The following is a 12250-nucleotide window of genomic DNA, read 5'->3' on the forward strand; positions in this document are numbered from 1 at the left end:
TAGGGGTTGGAACCCAACAACAGCAATAAACACGTTTTTGGAGATTTTCCAGACTAAGACAAACCTGGAAGAAAGCCTGGAGACTTACCCCTGAAATTAGACAATTTGATCACAGTGGTCTGATCAGAAACCCATAGTGGAGATGGCACAAGATCAGGCAGCATTCCAGCTTTGGGTGTGTGGGTTGCCACAATTTGGGGTCACCTTGATGGCAGCTAACAGCAGCACAGTTAGTGAAATCACAAAGGACTTTGCTGGTCACCTGGCTCCATGTTTTTCAAAGGTTATTCCAAGAAATGTGTGCCATTGTGGAGAATCTGACTCTCTCATGAAGGACATTTCAGAGAAGTGCAAGGAAGTACTGCCTTAAACAATCACAATGCACGTTAGCTTGGAAGCTTCCTGGGACTTCTGACAATAGGGAGTCTCTTTGTAGTTTCCACTGTTGCTCAGATTCATGGAATGCTCCAATACAGTTATAATTCAGTTCTTTCATTTTGCATATAACTAAGATCACCAAAACAAAAGCCCATATGATCAAAACTACATTTATCTACTGATTTTAAATCTTATTCTTTTTTTCCCTCCGCTTTGCAATGTAATTGGGGTCCAAATCTATATGATTTCAACTATTTAAAAAAGTAACATGAATATCCTCCTTAAACAAAATATACCTGAATGTTGTAAGGTAGTTAATGCTATTTTACTAACCAGTTAAGTAAGACCCAGAGAAATCTTACTTCTCAGTACCACACCACTAAGTAACTGCAGAATTAGAGTTAGAAACCTGAATTTTCTTGGACATTTGTCCGTGGGTTGTACTCTATATCCCACCATCTGTCCATGGGAAACCCTACTGTTGATTAAGGTGAAGAAAGATGACATTGAAGTCATTCGATATACAATATGATCAACCAGAATTAAAGTTGGTTTTGAGGACACTCTTGTGACCAGAAAAACCAGCACAAAGATCAGATTGAAAAATATCAAATACATAAGTTTGGCTTTCTTTAAAGTTTGGCTTAAAGTTAGTGGAAATTAATGAACTATTAATAATTAATAGTCTTTTAATGTCAATTTCAGCTCTGGGTACTAGAGTCAAAGAGACTAAATATTGAAGTTAATTTTAATTACAGAAAGAAACATAGAGAACATTTGCTACATTTATGAACATGACAGGCCAGGCTCTGGGAGACTTTGCCTTCTTTGGAATGTCAGTTTTGTGGGTGATCCAGCTGGTACTCAGAAAGGTTACAGAACTTCCTCTAGGCTGCACAATAGCAAGTAGATTTGAGGCCAGGAAATTCGATTCTGAGCCAGTATTATTAACCATTGCATATTTTAAAGAAAAATGACACATTGAAATTAAAATGTAAAAATACTACATTAGAAGTATTTTCTTGGGTGTTTTTGTTGTTGTTTTAATTAATTAGTTAATTTATTTTTATCATTTTATTGGGGCTTGTACAGCTCTTATCACAATCCATACATCCATCCATCGTGTCAAGCACATTTATACATATGTTGCCATCATCATTTTCAAAACATTTTCTTTCTACTTGAGCCCTTGGTATCAGCGCTTCATTTTTTTCCTTCCCTCCCCCCTCCCCCTCCCTCATGTACCCTTGATAATTTATAAAATATTATCAGTTTTTCAGGAGGCTGACTTGTCTTCTTTCACCCACTTTTGTAGATCATTATGATTGGTTTCTCCCTTCTCCCCCCACCCTCTAGGCATCACTGCCCTCATTATTGGCCCTGAAGGGCTTATCTGTCCTGGATTCCATGTTTCCAGCTCTTTTGTGTACCTGTGTACATGCTCTGGTCTAACCAGATTTGTAAGGTAGAATTGGGGTCATGATAGTAGTGGGGAGGAAGCATTAAAGGACTACAGGAAAATTGTGTGTTCCATTGGTGCTATATTGCACCTTGAGTGGCTCATCTCTTCCTGTGACCCTTCTGTAAGGGAATGTCCAATTTTCTAAAGATGGGCTTTGGGTTTCCACCCTGCACTCCCCCTCATTCACATTGATATGATGTTTTTGTTCTGGGTCTTTGATGCCTGATACCTAATTCCATCAACACCTCACGATCACAGAGGTTGGTGTGCTTCTTTCATGTGGGTTTTGTTGCTTCTCAGCTGGTGGCCACTGGTTTATCATTGCCTGAATGTCCTCTTTCCTGGTGGAAAGCCGGAAGTCTCCTTTCTTCCACCCATTTAGATTACTGAGTCTATTGTTGGTCATTCCCCAGGTAAGGCTATGCTGCCCATGTTCTTTGGGCTCTTAAAAGATGAGCAGCAAAAATGCTAATTTCATATGTATGGGAATTAGATGCCTGGGAGTCCTTCTCCACTAGAGGAGGATTTCAGTAAGCTCCGACTGCAGTGTTTCTTGTGTTCCCTGGCACCCAGTAGTAAGCCTTCAATAAATCATGTTGAACAAATGAGTGAATGATGAATGAATGTGCAAAAGATCATGAAAGAGGGATTTCATTGTTGTTCTGCCTGTGCTCAACTCTTTTATTGTCCATCACTAGATATCTCTTGGGCTCCACCTTTGTGTAGGGGTCCTAAGGAGATCCCAGATTGAATCAGCTTTGAGACCTGCGGTCTAGACAGTAGAATGCTGCCTGAGAGGCAGTTGGCAGGCCTAGTAACAGAGTGCAGACTTTGTCTTTGCTATGCCCTCTTATCTACAACCTTCCAGAATCTCCTTAAGACTGCCCAACACGTCCTACGCCCAATACATCGCGATGACCCTTTAAGCTGCAAGGTCAGCTGAATTAAAACAAGCGCGGCAGCTTGGTTCTGCTGCCGTCCCAGTGATTTCTAGCCCCTGGCTTTGCAATTTCCCAAAGAACTGCAAGGGCTCCTGGGATTAGTGGCCGAATTTAATCTGTTTGTCTATCATGAATTGAGAAAGCCAGCCTGACTTTTTCCTCCTAAAAGGAAAACACTTTAAAGTTACATGTTAGAGGGCTCACTCCAGTTCTCCCCAAAACTTCCGTGCCCACCCAAGTCCATCTCTTCTCTGAGAACTCCCTGGACTAGCCTGACCTATTGTTAATTTCCACATGCATTCTCTCCATTTTGGCACATAATCACATTTGTTATCAGATTTACCACTGCATTATTATTTAGCTGGGCGTGTACATGTGTGTTCCGTATACTCAGGGAATTACTTTAGGACAAGACGTGCGCTTGGCAGTATCAGAACAAGTAAAATCTGACCCTGTGGAGATTTTATTTTTCTTTCTTTGCAAGAATAATTTTTCCTCATTGAAGGTACTGTTTTTCTTTCTTTCTTTTTGTAATGAAAATTTCTTTCATAAGTCCCCTAAAAGTTTTCAAGGACACAGAGGTCAGGCCCCAAGATTTCAGAGGGTGAAAAACTATTCAGCATAATAATCACAAGGTAAAGAATTCCACAGTGCTATGAATCAGTATATTCCAGTTTAATGCCTTGCTGAGAACTTGCATTTCTACCCCAGATATCCTGAATCAGAATCTTTGTATCTTGATTCATTTTATCTATTGGGTTCCAAATTCTCAGCAGTTAAAACTTCAGTGAAGAGGCACACTGTTCATGAGGAGACTTATGTGAATGGATTCTTTAGAGGAGTTTACAGGGTGCTGGAATCTGCATGCACATTGGTGCTGAGTGATGAAGGAAGAGCCCACTGAGATAAAGGCCCTAGGACAACTGGGTTTTCCTTTCACTCACCCAGTGAGTCTTTCCATTTCAAAGCTCACCAAGCTGCTGCCTGTGAGCATTAAATAACGTGGTGAAGGCCATTCAGCAGATAAGGACAAATCAGGTGTCATGTCAAGTCAGGTTCTAGGACCCAAATTTTTCTTCCCCAACTTTTGCCTCCCAAGCTGTTATCACAAGAGGTCAGGAGAAAGACTGAAACAAACAAACACTAATATTTTGGTTCCTTCCGTTGGTCTCTAATTTTAATCCCTTTGACCTGAGAGGAAGCAGCTAAGTGGAAAGTGAAAGCCACAAATCAGAGTCCTTTTGAAGCTCTGATTCCATCCATTTTGGAAGCTCTGATTCCATCCATTGCAAATCCCCCATCCTCCCCGTGAGTGACAGTAAGCACTGCATAATAAGCCACAGTGCTTGGAGGAGATGCAAGGAGCCAGGCGATTTTCAGCCTCCGAGAGTTGAGATGCCACACCTCATAACCCCTAAGAACTGGGCATCCTGTTTCTATAATAGAAATTGCTGCAACGTGGTAGTGCAGAATTCCAGAGAGATGCAAGTCTGGCTTCAAGATACATGGATCCAATCCTTACAGACAGCATTGTCTATATTAAAAGAAATCAGAAACATGAAAACTTGCTCTCAGCCTCATGTCAAAAACAGCCAGAGCCATTTCATTGTATTGTTTCATTTTCACTGAAATAGGTGTACCTGCCAGTGAAGTTTGTTCACCCTGATATCCTCAGCTGACCCTCAAGTGAGGCTGTAGAATGAAGGAAACTGCCTAAGTATCAGTTCTGAACTTTGGGTGTTATTCCATCCCAAGTTATGTTCCTCAGGCTCATGGTACAATGTAGAATGAGATGGGTGAGATTTGTACCCTGAGGGAGATCACAGTCTCATGTGCAAGGGAATGCATGGAATGTAAGGTGAGGAATCAAGGGAAACTGGCAAACTCAGGAGACCATCCTCTCTGCTACTTGAACTGGGCTCCAAGAGGATTTGGGAATTTTAGGATTCAATTTACAGTGTTTCAGCCATTAGCTCTTCATTGTTTTCCTCTTTTCTCTGTTTTATTTCTTTCCATCTTTCCTTCTTAGACTCCCATTATATAAAGATTTCTATTCTTTTCAAAAAGTTTCATATTCTCTTTCAAACCATTTTACTAGGACCTAATCCGACACCAGGAGGAGTCCTGGTGGTGTAGTGGTTATGTGTTGGGCTGTGATATGCATGGTCAGCATTCCGAAACCACTAACAGCTCCTTGGGAGAAAGTCTGGGCTTTCTACTCAGTTACAGGTACAGTCCTGGAAACCCACAGGGAGTCACCCTGAGTCACAGCGACTCAATGGCAGGGAGTTTGGTTTGGCTTTAGAATCCAGGCGGCATAGCATTCAATATAAGTCAACAATAGCAAGCAGTGCTGTACAATCGCTACCACAATCAGTTTCAAAACATGTTCTTCCTTCTTGCACTCCTTAATATCAGCTCCCCATTTCTGCCCCACCCACTCCTCCTTGGCTTCACCCCCAAAAGCTCTTATTCTAGTTATTGTCTCTATAGATTCCTCTATCCTGGTTTCATATACAGAAAAACATAGAAAATGCATAACAGAGAGTCAAGAAGACTGCCCGCAATGACAAAATACAACAGAGATAAAATCCAATATGAACCAAAAAACTCCAAAAGAAACTATTAAAAAAAAGAGATGTGTTTACAGTTCTTTGGGATGATTTTTCTTTGCTTTCTCTCTCTCTGTTTTACAGATAAAAGAATCTATATTGGCCTATTCTCGAGTTCACGGATTCTTTTATTTACTTATTTTTTGCTGAAGTTGAAACCTTTTACAATAATCATAATAAGCTCAAAAGAGACATCAGTGATCACACATTACCATTGAGAAAAAGTATGAAATCACCTCATTAGATGACTAAGCAAACAAACAGTATATTTTTAAGAATTCAGTTCTTGTACTTTAAACTTCAGCTTGCATACTTGACTTACATTTTTCAATCTCTTTATTGATATTCTTTTAAATTTTAAAATCATTTTATTGGGGTTCATATAATGCTTATCATACATACATCCAATGTGTCAAGCACATCTGTACATTTGTTGCCATCATGATTCTCAAAACATTTTCTTTCTACTTAAACCCTTGGTATCAGCTCCTCATTTTTTCTCCTCCCTCCCTGGTCCCTCCCTCATGAACCTTTGATGATTTATAAATTATTATTGTTTTGTCATATCTTACAGTGTCTGCCATCTCCCTTCACCCACTTTTCTGTTGTCTGTCCCCCAGGGAGGAGGTTATAGGTAGATCCTTCTAATCGGTTCCCCCTTTCAACTCCACCTTCCCTCCACCCTCCCAGTATCGCATCTCTCACCACTGGTCCTGTAGGGATCATCTGTCCTGGATTCCCTGTGTTTCCAGGTCCTATCTGTACCAGTGTACATCCTCTGGTCTAGCCAGATTTTTAAGGTAGAATTTGGATCATGATAGTGGGAGAGGTGGTGGGGAGGAAGCATTTAAGAACTAGATAAAAGTTGTATGTTTCATCATTGCTACATCGAACCCTGACTGGCTTGTCTCCTCCCCACAACCTTTCTGCAAGGGAGTGTCCATTTGGCCACAGATGGGCTTTGGTTCCCCAATTTGTACTCCCCCACCCCATTTACTGATATTCTTTAAGTGTCCTTCATTATTTTTTCTTATAAACATGGTTTGCAAAAGCCAAGGTCTGGCTTTCCTCAAATCATTCATATTGATGCCTTTTAAGGGTACATTAGTCACAGTTTTATTTCTTTGTATTTTTCACTTTTTTTGAATAATGAGCATTTTAGATAAAATATTATAGCAATCTAGATTGTGATTTCTCCATTCTGAGGAAGAGATTGTGGTTTTTATTCTGATTAATTATTTGTTTAGTGGTCTAAGTGGAGTAAATCCATAGTCCGTCTTCTCTGTGGTGTGTGACCACTCGACTGAATTTATGATTTTCTACCAGTTAAGCCTGATTTCTTTGGAGTTGGTCCCAGGTCAGCATACTTACATGGTCAGTCAAACACTGGTTATAAGGCTCAGCACCTTGAGATTTCTACTGATAGTCTTCAAAATTTAGGCAGTTTTCAAACACCACAGCTTTTACTTTCGGCCTGTGTAAGATCTCACATTCAGCAAATGATGAGTAGATAGCTAGGGCCCCCTGATCTCTCCTGACAGATCCATAGCCTACCAGGCCACTAGAACTAGCTGGGATCCAGTAAAGACCAACCGGGTTTGACTTGTCTTTAGGTCTCACTACAGTATTTCTGACTACCCTGTTGCTTAGCATAGTCATAGCTTCTGCTAGTTGTGATGTTTACCTTCACAGATTGCCACTGAGATTGCTATTTTTTACAATACTCCTTAGTAATTGGATTTTGTCCACTTCACTTTAAATCAAACCAGGCCTCTACAGTAAAGTAGAACTGCCTGGTCTCATACTCCAGCCAGTGCTGTTAAAGCTGCCTGTTACAACAGGAACCAAATGGGAGTACTGGGAGCCGCCCAGAGCTAAAACCCACATACCCCCACTGTGCTTAGAGTGGTTGGAATTTTCATCTTCAACAATCAATTCTCAATTTATTGGTTAATTTTCAGAGTTCTATGTTGTTAGGGAGGGGCCTGGTGGCACAGCGGCTACTCATTGAGTTGCTTGCCTCAAGGTCAACAGCTTGAAACCACCAGCCATCCCTTGGGGGGAAAGATGGGGATTTCTAATACTGTAAAGAATTATGGTCTTGGAAACTCACAAGCACAATTCTACCCTGTCCTATAGGATCACCTTGAGTCATAATCAACTCATGGCATGAGTTTTCTGCTTTTATTTTCCATGTTGTCAGTGTTGTCGAGTTGGTTTGGACTCACAGTGACCCTATGTACAACAGTCCTGTCCAGTCCTGCACCATCCTCACAATGGCCATTCTATTTGACCCCTGGCTGCAACCACTGGGTCGGACCATCTTGTCAAGTGCCTTCCTCTTTTCTTTTCGATGCTCTTCTGCTCCACTGACGTTCTTCTCCAGGGACATGGCTCTCCCGATAACATGGCCAAAGTACATGAGAGCAAGTCTCACCACGCTTACTTCTGAGGAGATTTCTAGCTGCCTTTCCTCCAAGACAGATGTATTTGTTTGGGGTAGTCATGGTACTGGCAATATTCTTTGCCAAAATCATAATTTAAATGATTCAATTCTTCTTGGGTTTTCCTTAGTCAATATACAGCTTTCACATGCATATGAAGTGATTGAAATTACCAAGCTTTGGGACAGGAGCACCACAGTTCTCAAAGTAATATCCTTGCTTTTCAACACTTTAAAGAGATCTTGAGCAGCAGATTCACCCAATGCAAGGCATCTTTTGATCTCGATTGCTGCCTCCATGAGAACTGATGGTGAACCTAGGCAAGACAAGATCCTTGAACACTTCAATCTCCTCTTCATTTATCTTGATGATACCACTGGGTCCAGTTGTGGTCAGCTCTGTTTTTGCTATATTGAGTTCTAATCCATACTGAAGGCTGGACCAAGAACTTCATCAGCAAGTGCTTCAAGTCCTCTTGACTTTCAGCCAGAAAAGCTGTCTCTTCTGTATACCAACAACCGTTCAAAACCCTTTCCCCAAACCTGATGCTGAGATCTTGATCATAAAGTGTGATTTTTCTGATTATTTTCTCAGCATAGAGATTTAGAAAGAATGATAAGAATACAACCCAGATACATACCCTTCTTGATTTTAAACTATGCACTATCCCCTTGTTCTGACACACAACTGTCTCTTAATCCATGTACAACTTCTGCAAGAGCACAAAGATGTGTTCAGGAATTCCCATTCTTAAAACTATTCATGGTTATGATTTACACAGTGAAATGACTTTGCATAGTCAATAAAACACAAATAAGCATCTTTCTGATGTTATCTGTTTCCAGCCAAGATCCATCTAATATCAGCAGTGATATACCTTGCTCCACACCTTCTTCTGCATCTACACTAAACCTTTAGCACAGTGGTTCTCAACCTTCCTAATGCCGTGACCCTTTAATACAGTTCCTCATGTTGTGGTGACTCCCCCAACCATAAATTATTTTTGTTGCTACTTCATAACTGTAATTTTGCTACTGTTAAGAATTGGATGACCTCTCTGAAAGGGTCATTCAACTCCCCAAAGAAGTCTTGGTTCACAGGTTAAGAGCTTGAAAGCAAACAAGCGTCCATCTAGCCCAGAAGCAACAAAGCCTACAAGGAAGCAGCACACCAACATAGGTGATCGTGAAAGGCAGAGACCAGGTCTCAAACAACAAAGGCGCGGGGGGCGGAGGGAGGGGGGTGGTGGGAATCACATCACCGTGAATGAGGGGAAGTGCGTGATGGAGACCCAATGCACATCTGTAGACAGCTGGACATCCCTTCCAGAGGGGTAGTGGGGAGGAGATGAGTCACTCAGGGTTCAATGTAGCTACAATGAAACTCAAAACCTTTCTCTAGTTCCTGAACGCTTCCTCCCCTCCCAATTATCATGACCCCAATTCTACCTTGCGGACCTGGTTATACCAGAGGATGTACAGCGGTGCAGTAGGGATCTGGAAACACAGGGAATCTAGGACGGGTGAACCCCTCAACACCAGCGGTGGGAGTGGCGACACCAGGAGGGAAGGGGGTGTAGAAAGGGAGAACCTATCTTGGAGATCTATGTGTAACCTCCTCTCTGGGAGATGGGCAATGGGAAGGTGGGTGAGGGGAGATGCCAGGCAGTGTAAGATAAGATATAATAACTATTTATAAACTATTAAGGGACCAGGGGGAAGTGGGGAGTGGGGAGGGAGAGGGAGGGGAAAAATAGGGAAACCGAGCTGATTCCAGGAACCCAAGTGGAAGGTGAATTTTGAGAATGATGAGTGCAATGAATGTATAAGGGTGCTTTGCTCAATTGATGTATGTATGGATTGTGATAAAAGTTGTATGAGCCCCAATAAAAAGATTTATTAATAAAAAAATAACTGCTGCTTTAGCAGATCTTATCAATTTTACTGCTCCAACCATTGTTGATGATCTTCAGCAATATTGTACCTGCTTGTTATATTAATAACATGTACGTTATATAATTTTCACATTCTAGAATGGTGCTATAATTTTCACACTTGGAATGGGTACAAATATGTACCTCTTCTAGTTGATTAGCCAGGTAGCTGTCCTCCAAGTTTCTTGGCATAGACTAGTAAGTGCTTCCAGTGATTTGCCAGTTTGTTAACTAACTACAAAATTTTCTTCCTTGTGTGTCTTGTTTTGTTATTTGTCAGTGGTTTGTTGTTGTTGTTTTGTTGTATATTGTTGCTTGGCTTTGCTCTGTCTTGTTTTTGTGCATGTTATTATCTCTACAGGTCTGCCTAAATAAGAGGCTGGATGAACAATCTGGAGGAGAAAACCACGGGACCGACAGTTCTGGGAGGACATGGGAGAGGGGGAAGTGGGGGGGGGGATAGGAAGTGGTTTTAACAAACCCAGGGATAAGGGGACAACAAGTGATCCAAATTGGTGCTGAGGTGGGTGTGGGAGACCTGGTAGGGCATGATCAAGGGTAATGTAACCAAGAGGAATTGCTGACACCCAGGTGGGGACTGAGCATGATAGTAGGACAGGAGGAAAGTCAAGGGAAATAGAGGAAAGAGTGGGAGGCAAAGGGCATTTATAGAGGTCTAGATAAAGACATGTACATAAGCAAATATATTTATATATGAGGATGGGGAAATATATCTATGTGCCTATATTTATAGGTTTAGTATTAAGGTAGCAGCAGGACATTGGGCCTCCACTCAATGCAAGAATACTTTCTTCTATTAAATTGGTGTTCTATGATGCTCACCTTCCTAACACAACTACTGAAGACAAAGCGGGTGAATAATCAAATGTGGTGAAGAAAGCTGATGGTGCCCAGCTATTAAAAGATATAGTATCTGAGGTCTTAAAAACTTGAGGGTAAAACAGCAGCCAGCTAGCTCAGAAGCAAAAAAGCCCACATGGAAGAACACACCAGCCTGTGTGATCACGGCGTGCCAAAGTGTCAGTGATCAGTCATCAAAGAACAAAAAATCATATCATTGGGTGCACACTTCCATGATATGATCGCTGAAGACAAATGGGTACATAAGTAAATGTGGCAACAAAAGCTGATGGTGCCTGGCTATCAAAAGGTATAACATTTGGGGTCTTAAAGGCTTGATGGTAAACAAGCAGCCATCTAGCTCAGAAGAAACAAAGCCCACATAGAAGAAGCACACCAGCCTGTGCAATCACAAAGTGTTGAAGGGATCAGTTATAAGGCAACATCAGAACAAAAGAATCTTACCATAGTGAATGAGGGGGTGAGTGCAGATTGGAGACCCAAAGCCCATTTGTCGGCCACTGGAGATCCCCTTTCAGAGGGTCTAGGGGAGGAGATGAGCCAGTCAGGCTGTGATGTAGCACTTATGAAGAATACAGCTTTCCTCTAGTTCCTAAATGCCACCCCCCCCATACACACTGTCATGATCCCAATTCTACCTTGAAAGTCTGGCTAGACAGAGGATGTGCACTGGTACAGATAGGAACCAGAAACATGGGGAATCCAGGGCAGATGATCACTTTAGGACCAGTGGTATGAGTGGCGATACTGGGAGGGTAGAGGGAGAGTGAGTTGGAAAGAGGGAACTGATTACAAGAATTTACATGCAACCTTCTCCCTGGGGGACAGACAACAGAAAAGTGCGTGAAGGGAGACTTCATACAGGGCAAGATATGACAAAATAATAATTTATAAATTATCAATGGCTCATGAGGGCGGGAGGAGCGGGAAGGGAGGGGGGAGCAAAACTGGATCTGATGCCAAAGGCTTAAGTGGAGAGCAAATGTTTTGAAAATGATGAGGGAAGTGAATGTACAGAAGTGCTTTATGCAATTTATGTATGTATGGATTGTGATAAGAATTGTATGAGCCCCTAATAAAACGATTAAAAAACAAACAAATAAATAAAACTGAAAAAAAGAAAAACATGTAGCAAAGGTTAAAAAATAAATAAAACAAGCAAAAAAACATTACAATTAATATTCCATAATTCTGGACTTGGTTTTGGCTAATGCCTTCAGTGCAGCATTGGCTTGTACAGTACTGTCGGCGCTTGACCATCTACTGTGTCTTGAAATGTCTTAATGCCAACTGGGTGTTTCTGGTATAGTGACTCTACACTACTTCCATCTTCTTTTCATGCTTCTAATATTACTCAATACTTTGCCCATAGACTCTTCCAATAGTTCAACTTGAAGCTTGACTCTTTTTCTTGAGTTCTTCCAGTTTAAGATATATTGAGCATGTCCTTCACTTTTTATTAATTCTATGGCTTTGGGCATTTCATTATAATACTTTATTTTGTCTTCTCAAATTGCCCATTAAGTTTTTCTGTTCCCTTCGTTTCCTTCATAATTTCTTTCATTTTCTTAGCCACTCTCTGATTAAGAGTAAGTTTC

Source organism: Tenrec ecaudatus, chromosome 2, assembly GCF_050624435.1.
Source record: "Tenrec ecaudatus isolate mTenEca1 chromosome 2, mTenEca1.hap1, whole genome shotgun sequence".
NCBI lineage: Eukaryota > Metazoa > Chordata > Mammalia > Afrosoricida > Tenrecidae > Tenrec > Tenrec ecaudatus.